The sequence below is a fragment of the Chiloscyllium plagiosum genome, unplaced genomic scaffold (genome assembly GCF_037043375.1).
Source record: "Chiloscyllium plagiosum isolate Xiang-an unplaced genomic scaffold, Cpla_swu_hap1 HiC_scaffold_27, whole genome shotgun sequence".
In the NCBI taxonomy this organism is placed as follows: domain Eukaryota; kingdom Metazoa; phylum Chordata; class Chondrichthyes; order Orectolobiformes; family Hemiscylliidae; genus Chiloscyllium; species Chiloscyllium plagiosum.
This window is the reverse complement of record NW_028270165.1, coordinates 81,694,869-81,706,865: the sequence shown is the minus strand read 5'-3', so window position 1 is coordinate 81,706,865 and position 11,997 is coordinate 81,694,869. Positions and strand designations below refer to the sequence as shown.

The following is an 11,997-nucleotide window of genomic DNA, read 5'->3' as shown; positions in this document are numbered from 1 at the left end:
AAAATGTCAGTCTGACTGACACAAACAGAATTCACACCTCTCTTCGAAAAGCTCTGCATTTCAATGGCATTCTTGAGAAGGTAATTAAAACCAAACTCTGGGATTAACATACCAAAGAGCAGAAACCCATTCTAAAAGATGAAAGATTTAATCTAAAATTGTTTAATATATCACATTTCCATAATACTTGACTCCTTTGACTATAAATTCCGTGACCATGATCTCATTCTCCACAGCCACCTGATGAAGGAGCAGTGCTCCAAAAGATAGTGCTTCCAAACAAATCTGTTGGATTATAACCTGGTGTTGTGTGATTTTTAACTTTGTCCATGGAAACTCATGAGTTGTGGGACTGGTAACAGTTGTCATTTTGTGATCTGTTCCAAGTGAAATTTATCCTCTGCGCAGGCACAGGTGAACAGTCTGTTCTTTGACTTTGGGGATGACCAGGCTGGCAGTTATTAAATGCTTATGTTAACCAGCAGAAGCAAACTGTAGATCAGCAATCGTTACTCTTTAGCCCTGGTCATCCTGTTGGGTCAACAGAGAGAGAGAGAGAGAGAGAGGGAGAGGATGTCACATCTAAAGTGCATATAGAAAAGTTGTTTTGCTTGTTCAGTCAGTTGAGTTGGTTCTGCACTCAGATGAGAGTAGATACTGCTTTTAATGGATCATAATTAAACACTATGATGGAACACTTTAATTTCAAGGAACGCTGAAAGGGCAAATTGAACTGTAACCTTGAAGAGAGATGTTTTTCCATTTCTAACCTTGGATACCCCAACTGAGACATTTTTACTGATAGCTCCATAATCATTTTACTGCTGGATTTTTTTCAGGGCAAATAATTTCTGGGAGAAAATTTCTATCCTGGGAAGGCAGGGAAATTTAAAGAAAAGGCTGTTAAAAGCATTTTAACTGTGGCCTCACGAGCTCTCGTGGGACAGTGCATTTGCTATAAACATTTCAGAGAAGTTCTGTCTAACTGTTGGACTGAAAATAGTTTCCCCATTGAATGTTAAACAGCTATTGAGAACATTGCACATTATAAAGTGCATTCCTGAGGAACGGAGGAGGATTGAACTTGCCAACGTGAACCACATTTTGCAGAGAGAGGACATTTCTCAGGATCGAAGAGGTTGATAGAAGTCAACAATTGTCAAATTATTTCATGAAAAGTACAGCTGGTATGGGGAGATGACTGGGGATCACAGAAGAGGAGTATCTGTAATGAGCACATAGAACCAAACCCTTCAGTCCAGGCCAACCAGATATGCTAAAGTAACCTAGTGACCTATTTGCCAGCATTTGGCCCATATCCCTCTGATTCCTTCCTTATTCATGTCCCCATCCAGATGCATTTTTTTTTTCTTCAGAGAATGCTTGGGTGAGAGCCAAGATATTGCTATTGCTCATCCTTTCCCTTCGTGCTAATTGTAGCTGGAGAAGCCTGAAATCTGAAAAGGATTTCCTGAAAAAAACATTGATTGAAGGTTGGGCTCAGTGATGGATTTTCTAAAGCTTTGCAATTGTAGTTTTCAATTTGCCAAAAAAACTTTCAGTCATTGTTGTCCAAGACAAAGTAGATATTCATTTAAGATATAATTGAGATATATATGTTCTTCACAATGTTTTTCCTTCATTACCAGTGATTGTCTGTCATTGGTACATTGAGAATCATCTTTTTGTGATCAACAGATATGATTTGAATTGAATTCTGTAAGATGGTTTTGTATTTTATTTAATTTTGTGTTAAAGATTTCCTTTTCATGACTTTATTAAAATATCTTAATGTATTACAATGAAGCAGCTAATTTATTCTGAAATTATTTCAATTAGTTGGTCAATTGCCAAATAATAGCTGCATAACTGTTGTAAATATTGATACACAGGAAAGCTATTTTGTTTAATATATTTGTAAAGATCTAATCAAAACTATAAAATTGTTTTTCATAGGAAATAAAATTTGCAATGTTTTATTAAATGGTTGAAAGTAACTTTGCACTTAATTGCTCTGTTTGGGATTAAACATTGTGACTTTGAAAGATTATTTTTATCAGAGTTTATGGTGAGTGTATTAACAAACGAATGTTGCCATTTTCTCTTGAATTACCTCAAGCTCAATTTGAAATTCTTGAATGAGTTGAGTAAGGGGTACAAAGTGAATATTTATTGCACTTTGCTGAAATTCTCTGCACTGCCAATGTATTTGATTAAACAAGATATGTATCTCTCTTGATAACTTTGTATTTCTTTGATATTTTATTTGTCAGTGCTAGTGCCCAAACATCCTAAATAAAAACGTTTTGGCATTTGGTGAAGTTGTGAATTTTCAGTCTGTTTCACAATTAAAGACACAACCAATCTAAAGATTAAATACATATAACAACGTCAAAGAGATTGTGATAATAGAAAGTCAACATGTAGAATTGCCAATGAAACATAAACCGTGGCTGCTCTGAATTTGGTACAGACTGAATATCAATTGAAATGATCAGAATTAGTAGACATGATGGCATTGTGCGCAAACTGTGTGTAGTGTGAGTTCAGAATTTTTCTGATCACTTAATTCTGACACATGCAGTGATGGCAGCACCATAATCTGTTTTATTTGTTCATGGACTGTGAGCATCACTGGCAAAGCCGGTATTTTTCATCATCCCTTATTTTCCTTAAATATTGGGTGAGGACAAGATGAGGTTGAGTTGCAAGGTCTATTGGCTTACCCTGTCCCCGACAAAACAGAGACTTTGGCAGGAGAACAAAAATTGGAAGTTTACTTAAATATTGATCCTCTCGTTTATCTCTCTCAAAAGGCAATTGTTTGGTCCATCAAATTTGTAATGGATCTTTTATAGAGTCATAGAGATGTACAGCACAGTATTCTTCCAGTAACAGAGTGACCAGAAGTGTACTCAGTACTCTAGAAGTGGCCTCACCAACATCCTGTACAACCTCAACATGATGGGCCAACTCCTATACGCAGTGGGGGGAACAATAAATGCAATGGTGCTAAATGCCTTCTTAACCATCCTGTCCACCAATGATGCAACTTTCAAAGAACTATGTATCTGAATGCCCCTCCACCTCAATGTTTCTCTGTTTCACAACATGATCCAGGGCCCTACCATTAACTGTACAAGTCCTGCCCTTCCTTGTTTTAAGAAAATGCAAGCCGTCACTTTTATTCATACCTCTCAGCTAACCGACGAAGGAGCAGCGTTCCGAAAGCAAGTGCTTCCAAATAAACCTGTTGGATTATAACCTGGTGTTGTGTGAATTTTAACTTTGTACACCCCAGTCCATTACCAGCTACTCCACATTGTTTCTAGTGAATACAGCCCACATCGCCCAGTGCTGCCAGTAAACTTTAAAATGCTGATGTAACAACACATTACCTGCAGTCCTGAAAAGTTTACAATTTCTAACAATACTAGCTCCTCATTCACTGCTCCATCTGATACACGACATTGGAAACTTCGTGCAGAAGGCTGAAAGAAATGAGCAGCTTTAAAACAAAAACCTCTTGGAGCTCAAAGCGTTTAATGAGAGCTTGAGCCCGGCGATAAGTTCAGGTAACCTTTATTGTGACAACTTTGTTACAGCTTCAGATTCCCCCCAGTAAAAAGGCATGGAAAACGTAGCTGCTTTTTAAACAACTCTAGGTCAAAGCGTGCAAACACCATCCCACCTCACTTCCTTTACTATTGGTAACCACCAAGTTGTCCCTTTGTAATTGGATCCTTGGTACAACCTTAATCCAGAGGAAGTGTTGCCTCAGTCAGCAATTTCAACCCAGACCCTGTCTCCATGTAAGATTCTCCCAGCCCATCTGCTGGGGGAGGGTGGTTGGAGAGTTGGGGCAGAAGAGAGTCAACAAGACTGCTGTGGTTTTGGAGTCACCTGTTGGTGAGACCAGGTAAAGGATACAGCTAGGGTGGAACAAGCAGATATCCCCAGAGCTGCTTTTGAGGCGATGAGCCAAGAGTTTGGAAATGAGACTAGAACAGTGAGGGGCTTTAAATCGTGATCGAAATGAAGCAGGCACCTGAGCATTAAATATTGGGTGAGGACAAGATGAGGCACCTGAGCATCATTTCCAGTGCGAGCAGCAGCGAATGTAAGACCGTTTGGTTTTAAAAGTACTTACCGGTAGCGGGCAGCGGTGTTTTTTTTTCTCTTTCACTCTCTCTTCACAGAAAGAGCGGGAGCACCAGGGGGAAGTGACGACGACTAGAGGGGCAGCCGAGACCCGGAAGCAGTTAGTGTAAGCTTACCTGGGTAGGTTTTTTCCCCCTTTAAAAGCGCGAAGGAGAGGTAAGTAGGTAAGTGCTGAATTTTGCTTGTTGTATTCTTTAGACCCAGTTTTTTTAAATAAACGTTAGCTTTAGAGGGATGGCAGTGAAGGCAGTGCAATGTTCCTCCTGCAACATGTATGAGGTGAGGGATGCCATCGACGTCCCTGCCGATTACACTTGCAGGAAGTGCACCCATCTCCAGCTCCTCCAAGACCGTGTCAGGGAACTGGAGCTGGAGTTGGATGAACTTCGGATCATTCGGGAGGCAGAGGGGGTCATAGATCAGAGTTATAGGGAAGTAGTAACTCCAAAGATGGCAGATAGATAGGTGACAGTGAGGGGGACTGGGAGGAAGCAGCCAGTGCAGGGACCCCCTGCGGCCGTTCCCCTCAAGAACAAGTATACCGTTTTGGATACTTGTGGGGGGGATGACTTACCAGGGGTAAGTAACGGGGCTCAGGTCTCTGGCACGGAGCCTGTCCCCGTTACTCAGAAGGGAAGGGTGAAGAAGAGCAGAGCAGTAGTAATTGGGGACTCGATAGTTCGGGGCACAGATAGGCGGTTTTGTGGGAACGAGAGAGACTCACGTTTGGTATGTTGCCTCCCAGGTGCAAGGGTACGTGATGTCTCTGATCGTGTTTTCCGGGTCCTGGAGGGGGAGGGGGAGCAGCCCGAAGTCGTGGTCCATATTGGCACCAACGACATAGGTAGGCGGAGTGCCGAGGATGGTAGACAGGCTTTCAGGGAGCTAGGTTGGAAGCTCAGAGTTAGACCGAACAGAGTTGTTGTCTCTGGTTTGTTACCCGTGCCACGTGATAGAGATTCGAGGAAAAGGGAAAGAGAACACTTAAATGCGTGGCTACAGGGATGGTGCAGGAGGGAGGGATTCCGGTTTTTTGATAACTGGGGTTCTTTCTGGGGACGGTGGGACCACTATAAACAGGATGGTCTACACCTGAACCTGAGGGGCACCAGTATCCTTGGGGGGAGGTTTGCTAGTGCTCTTGGGGGGGGGGTTTAAACTAACTCTGCAGGGGCATGGGAACCCAGATTGTAGCTTCAGGGTGCAGGGCCTGGAGTGTAGGGAGGTTAGGAACATGGCATCAATTTCAAAGGAGGGTGCCTGTAAACAGGAAAGTGGCTTGAAGTGTGTATACTTCAATGCAAGAAGTATACGAAATAAGGTAGGTGAACTTGCAGCGTGGGTTGGTACCTGGGACTTCGATGTTGTGGCTATTACGGAGACAAGGCTAGAACAGAGACAGGATTGGCTGTTGCAGGTTCCAGGATTTAAATGTTTTAGTAGGGTCAGAGGTGGGGGTAAAAGAGGGGGAGGTGTGGCATTGCTTGTCAAAGATAGTATTACAGTGGTGGAAAGGACGATGGATGAGGACTTGCCATCTGAGGTAGTTTGGGCTGAGGTTAGGAATAGGAAAGGTGAGGTCACCCTGTTAGAAGTCTTTTACAGGCCTCCTAATAGTCCTAGAATCATTGAAGAAAGGATAGGGAAGGTGATTCAGGAGATGAGTGACAGTAATAGGGTGGTTGTTATGGGGGACTTTAACTTTCCTGATATTGATTGGGAAAGCTATAGCTCAAGTTCGTTAGATGGGTCAGTGTTTATTCAATGTGTGCAGGAGAGTTTCCTGAATCAATATGTAGACAGGCCAACAAGAGGTGAGGCCATACTGGATTTGGTTCTGGGTAACGAACCAGGCCAGGTGTTAGAATTAGAGGTAGGTGAGCACTTTGGGGATAGTGACCATAATTCGGTGATTTTTACTCTCGTGATGGAGAGGGATAAGTGTGTACTACGGGCAAGAGTTATAGCTGGGGTCAGGGAAATTATGATGCGGTGAGGCATGACTTAGGATGTGTGGCTTGGAAAAGTAGACTCCAAGGCAAGAGTGTAAATGATATGTGGAGCTTGTTCAAGGAGCAACTATTGAGTGTCCTTGATAATTATGTACCTGTCAGGCAGGGAGGAAAGGGTCGTGCGAGGGAGCCGTGGTTTAATCAGGAATTGGAATCCCTTGTTAAATGGAAGAGGGCGGCCTATCTCAAGATGAGATGTGAAGGTTCAATTGGGGCGATTGAGAGTTATAGGGTAGCCAGGAAGGACCTGAAGAGAGAGCTAAGAGCAGCAAGGAGGGGACATGAAAGGTACTTAGTCGGTAGGATTAGGGAAAACCCTAAGGCTTTCTATAGGTATGTTAGGAATAAAAGAATGACTAGGGTAGGAATAGGTCCAGTCAAGGATAGTAGTGGGAAGTTGCGTGTGGAGGCGGAAGAGATTGGGGAGACACTGAATGAATACTTTTCTTCAGTATTTACTCAGGAACAGGGCATTGTCGTCGATGTGAATACTGAGTCACAAATAAGTAGAATGGATGGCTTTGAGGTATGTAGAGAAGAGGTGTTGGAAATCCTGGAAAGGGTGAAAATAGATAAGTCCCCTGGGCCTGATGGCATTTATCCTAGGATTCTCTGGGAAGCAAGGGAGGAGATTGCAGAGCCATTGGCCTTGATTTTTATGTCCTCTTTGTCTACAGGAGTAGTGCCAGAAGACTGGAGGATAGCAAATGTGGTTCCCTTGTTCAAAAAGGGGAGTAGGGATAACCCTAGTAACTATAGGCCGGTGAGTCTCACTTCTGTTGTGGGCAAAGTCTTAGAGAGAATTGTAAGGGATAGGATTTATGCACATCTAGATAGGAATAATGTGATCAAGGATAGTCAGCATGGTTTTGTGAAGGGCAGGTCGTGCCTCACAAACCTTATTGAATTCTTTGAAAAGGTGACGAAGGAGGTTGATGAGGGGAAAGCGGTAGATGTGGTATATATGGATTTTAGTAAGGCGTTTGATAAGGTTCCCTATGGTAGGCTACTGCAGAAAATACGGAGATATGGCATTGAGGGTGAGTTGGAGGTTTGGATTAGGAATTGGCTGGATGGAAGAAGACAGGGTAGTAGTTGATGGCAAAGTTTCTTCATGGAGTGCCGTCACTAGCGGTGTTCCGCAAAGATCTGTTTTGGGACCATTGCTGTTTGTCATTTTTATAAATGACCTGGAAGAGGGGTTAGAAGGTTGGGTGAGCAAGTTTGCGGATGATACGAAAGTCGGAGGAGTTGTTGACAGTGAGGAAGGATGTGGCAGGTTACAGCAGGATATAGAGAAGCTGCAGAGCTGGGCAGAAAGGTGGCAAATGGAATTCAATGTAGCTAAGTGTGAGGTGATTCACTTTGGGAAGAATAACAAAAAGATGGGGTACTGGGCTAATGGTCGGATACTTGGTAGTGTGTATGAGCAGAGGGATCTTGGTGTCCATGTACACAGATCTCTGAAAGTTGCCACCCAGGTAAATAGTGCGGTGAGGAAGGCATATGGCGTACTGGCTTTTATTGGTAGAGGAATTGAGTTCCGGAGTCCTGAGGTCATGATGCAGTTGTATAAGACTCTGGTGCGGCCGCATCTGGAATATTGTGTGCAGTTTTGGTCGCCATACTATAGGAAGGATGTGGAGGCACTGGAACGGGTGCAGAGGAGGTTTACCAGGATGTTGCCTGGTATGGAAGGAAGATCGTATGAGGAAAGACTGAGACACTTGGGGCTGTTTTCATTAGAGAAAAGAAGGTTTAGGGGTGACTTGATTGAGGTGTACAAGATGATTAGGGGGTTAGATAGGGTTGACAGTGTGAACCTTTTCCCGCGTATGGAGTCGGGTATTACAAGGGGGCATAGCTTTAAATTAAGGGGGGGTAGATATAGGACTGAAGTTAGGGGTAGGTTCTTCACTCAGCGAGTCGTAAGTTCATGGAATGCCCTGCCAGTAGCAGTGGTGGACTCTCCCTCTTTATGGGCATTTAAGCGGGCATTGGATAGGTATATGGAGGATAGTGGGTTAGTATAGGTTAGGTGGGCTTGGATCGGCGCAACATCGAGGGCCAAAGGGCCTGTACTGCGCTGTATTCTTCTATGTTCTATGTGTTTTATTTACCAATGCAAGATACTGCTTCACAAAGTTGGGACAATGGAAGGAAGCAGTGATGGTGATTATCTTTGGTTGTTCACCTTGTGAATGTTCCCATTGCTGCGCATGTCCGTGTTAACGTCAGAACTCTGCAGCATGGGGGCGCAATGGATGACGCATCTGACTCCACCCACCTGTTTGAAATGCAGCTCACAGCTTCTCCACACATCCCAATTAATCTTTCTCATTGTCCTGAAGCCGGCATACGGTTTGAATTCCTGATCTGCAGGAACGAGACTCTTTTCACTGTCTCTCGTTAGTAAATGTTCCTGAGAACATCAGTGTCACGTCACAGCGCTGTCAGAGGAGGGGAAGCTGAAATAGGCTGACAAGCCCAATACTCAACTTTCCTGTTGGAAACATTCCATGAGAAATATTAGTCCTCTAGTTGTGGCCGAACATTTACGTTGCTGCCTTAGACACCCTGTGGGGTTTCCCCGCCCATGGTGGTAACCTGCTGACTATGCTTTCTTCGCTGTCGATTTTAAATGACTTCCTGTTGGTTGCATTATCGCTCAAACTTCTCAAAACCCGTCTCAATAAAGTCCCGTTTTCTCACGTCTGGGAATTATTGCCATGCAGGAAACTCGTGTTCTGAACAAAAACCATAGCACACTCAAAACGTCAGCTCTGTTTACCTTTCCACAGATGCTGCTCGACCCGTTGGCTTTCTGCAGTATTCGCTGTGTTTGTTCTACACAAATGCTGCTTTCCATTAAAAAACTTCAATCCCTGTCCTCTGGTAACTGACCCTAGTCAGTGGCAATAGGTTCTTCTGATCATTAACCTGCCCATTCCCACCACTTCTTCTACCAGCATTGCCAACAGCCCCTGGACATCTCCAGTTAACCTTCTTTGCTCCAAAGAGAACATTCCCAAAATGGAAATACCTCATGGCTGGACATGATGCAAGTGTTACAATCGGGAAGAGATTTTGGCAAAATATTGTCAGTTAGCAGGTGGAAAAATGTTCTTGAAGTAAAACAGAAATCCCAGTCTCCAGCTTTGTGAATCTTTAGAAACTCTTTGGGAAATGGAATTAGAGGAGAATGAAGGAATGAACTGTCCGACTACAGTTGAGAACTGTCGTCAAAAAGAAAGGGAGATTGCTCCACGTTTTTATAAAGATGCAAATCAGTGGAGGGGTTTAAATATTTCAATCACGTTGAGACTGCAACCCACTGCCTGTCAGGGTGGAACAAGCAGATATCCCCAGAGCTGCTTTTGAGGATATGAGCCAAGTGTTTGGAAATGAGACTAGAACAGTGAGGGGCGTGAAGTCGTGATCGAAATGAAGTAGGCACCTAAGGACAAAGGTGTTTTATTTCCCAATGAAAGATACTGCTTCACAAAGTTGGGACAATGGAAGGGAATCAGTGACGGTGGTTATCTTTGGCTGTTCACCTTGTGAATGTTCCCATTGCTGCGCATGTCCGTGTTAACGTCAGAGCTCTGCAGCATGGTGGCGTTAGATCCGCACAGTGCCAGGGGCGCAATGGATGACGCATCTGACTCCACCTACCTGTTTGAAATGCAGCTCACAGCTTCTTCACACACCCCAATTAATCTTTCTCATTGTCCTGAAGCCGGTATAAGGTTTGTATTCCTGATCTGCAGGAACGAGACTCTTTTCACTGTCTCGCGTCAGTAAGTGGCCCTGAGAACATCAGAGTCACGTCACAGCGCTGTCAGAGGAGGGGAAGCTGAAAGAGCCCCACACACTGCTCACGGGCACATTTCACTTTCCCCAACTCACCGCCCCAAACACTGCGGCTTCTGGGAGTGGAAAGGGAACAAACACCAAAACCCAGTCTCAGCTTTGTAAATCTTCAAGAAATAAGAAAACTGATTATCCCTTCCGGTCTTCCATCCTGGCCTGACAGCGTTGATTTTAAATGGCTGTCCAGTTAGTGCCGATTCGTTTTGGCTGAAAAAAATCTTCCTTATCTCATCCCAGCATTTCTTGCCACAGAGAACTGTGCGGCAGAGTTCATGTATATATTTCCTTGTATGGTATTTTGTAAATAACATTCGTTCGCGGGTTGTTTGTATAGGGTATTTAAGGTTCACTAGCCGTTGTTTAATGCTGAGAGGGTTGAGTTGTCTGGAAATCATTTCACAGATGTCTTTAATGTAAAGTAATGTGGCTAGGGTTTCTGCAGACGTTGTGTCTGCTAGTGTCAGTTTGTTGATGTGAAATCGTCACACTGGGTTTATTGGGTAGGCAAAAGTGAGGACTGCAGATGCTGGAAACCAAAGTTTTAATCAGAGTGGTGCTGGAAAAGCACAGCAGGTCAGACAGCTTCCGAGGAGCAGGAAAACCGACGTTTTGGGCAAAAGCCCTTCATCAGGAATAGAGGCAGGACGCTTCCAGTGATGACGAGATAAATTGGGGGGGGGTGCTGGGCCGAAGATAGCAAAGAGTACAATAGGTGAATGGGGGTGGGGATGGAGGTGACAGGTCAGAGAGGACAGTTGAGAAGGGAGATTGGCAGGTAGGACAGGTCATGAGGACAGCGCTGAGCTGGAAGGTTGGAACTGAGGTAAGGTGGGGGGAGGGGAAATGAGGAAACTGGTGAAGTCCACATTGATGTCCTGGGGTTGAATTTATCCGAGGTGAAAGATGGGGCGTTCTTCCTTCAGGCATCGGGTGGGGAGTGAGCGGCGATGGAGGAGGCCCAGGACCTGCATGTTCTCGGCAGAGTGGGGGGGGGTTGAAATGTTGGGCCAGAGGGTGATGGGGTTGATTGCTGTGGGTGTCGTGGAGATGTTCCCTCAAGCGCTGTGACTTGACTCTGCGAGGAGTCTCCAGTCTCCCCAATGTAGAGGAGACCGCATCGGGAGCAATGGCATTGACATTGGTGGAAGCCTTCTCATGATTATGGCCCAGGTTCGATTTCCGGGCAGGGAAGCAATTTAAATTAGAGCTGTGAAGAGGCGCTGCTGTCTCCCTGGTGGTCTAGTGGTTAGGATTCGGCGCTTTCACCGCTGCGGCCCGGGTTCGATTCCCGGTCAGGGAAGTATTTCTCAGTGGATCTTTTGCCTACCCATTCTCCTCAAATGCGCTGTACAGTTACTTATTGGTCTTCGTCGTTACTGGCTACTGCAGTGTGTCGTGTGTCGTGCCTCGTTGAAATAGTGTCCTGATTCAGGCTTGTTTGTATGTGTAGGGATCATTGCTTCTGTAGCTAAGTACTTGGTTCGTGTGTGTTGTTTTCCTGTAGACGCTGTTTTGAATTTACCATTGACTGTTCGCTCTACTGTGACATCTCGAAATGGCACTTTGTTGTTGTTCTCCTCTTTTGTGAATTTTATGCCAGTAAGGATATTGTTGATGGTGTTGTAGGTTTCCTCTAATTTACTTCATTTTTTGATGACAAAAGTGTCATCACTGTGGCGGACAACAAAGTTTGAGTTGGATCGTTTGAAGGGCTGTTGGTTTGAGACTGCATTATTGCTTCTGCTCGGAATCCTGATACTGGTGGTTTCATGGGTATTTCGTTTATTTGTTTGTAGGGCTTGTTACTGAATATGAAGTGGGTGGTTAAGGCACAGTTCCACGAGCTGGGTAGTGCTATCTTTGCTGATGAAGTTGGTGCTGTGTTTATGTCTTTGGTTCTTCGAGTAGTGTTCCAGTTTTCTTTGGCCACGTTGATGTTAATGGATGTGAA

General features: G+C 44.4%; 1 non-coding gene across 1 annotated transcript; it reads left to right on the top strand.

Moving 5' to 3' along the window:
- The first annotated feature begins 11,274 nt into the window (after nucleotides 1-11,274).
- trnae-uuc (transfer RNA glutamic acid (anticodon UUC)) lies at nucleotides 11,275-11,346 on the top strand. The gene has a single exon. It is a non-coding gene; the product is annotated as a tRNA-Glu (tRNA).
- The last annotated feature ends 651 nt before the right edge of the window (nucleotides 11,347-11,997 follow it).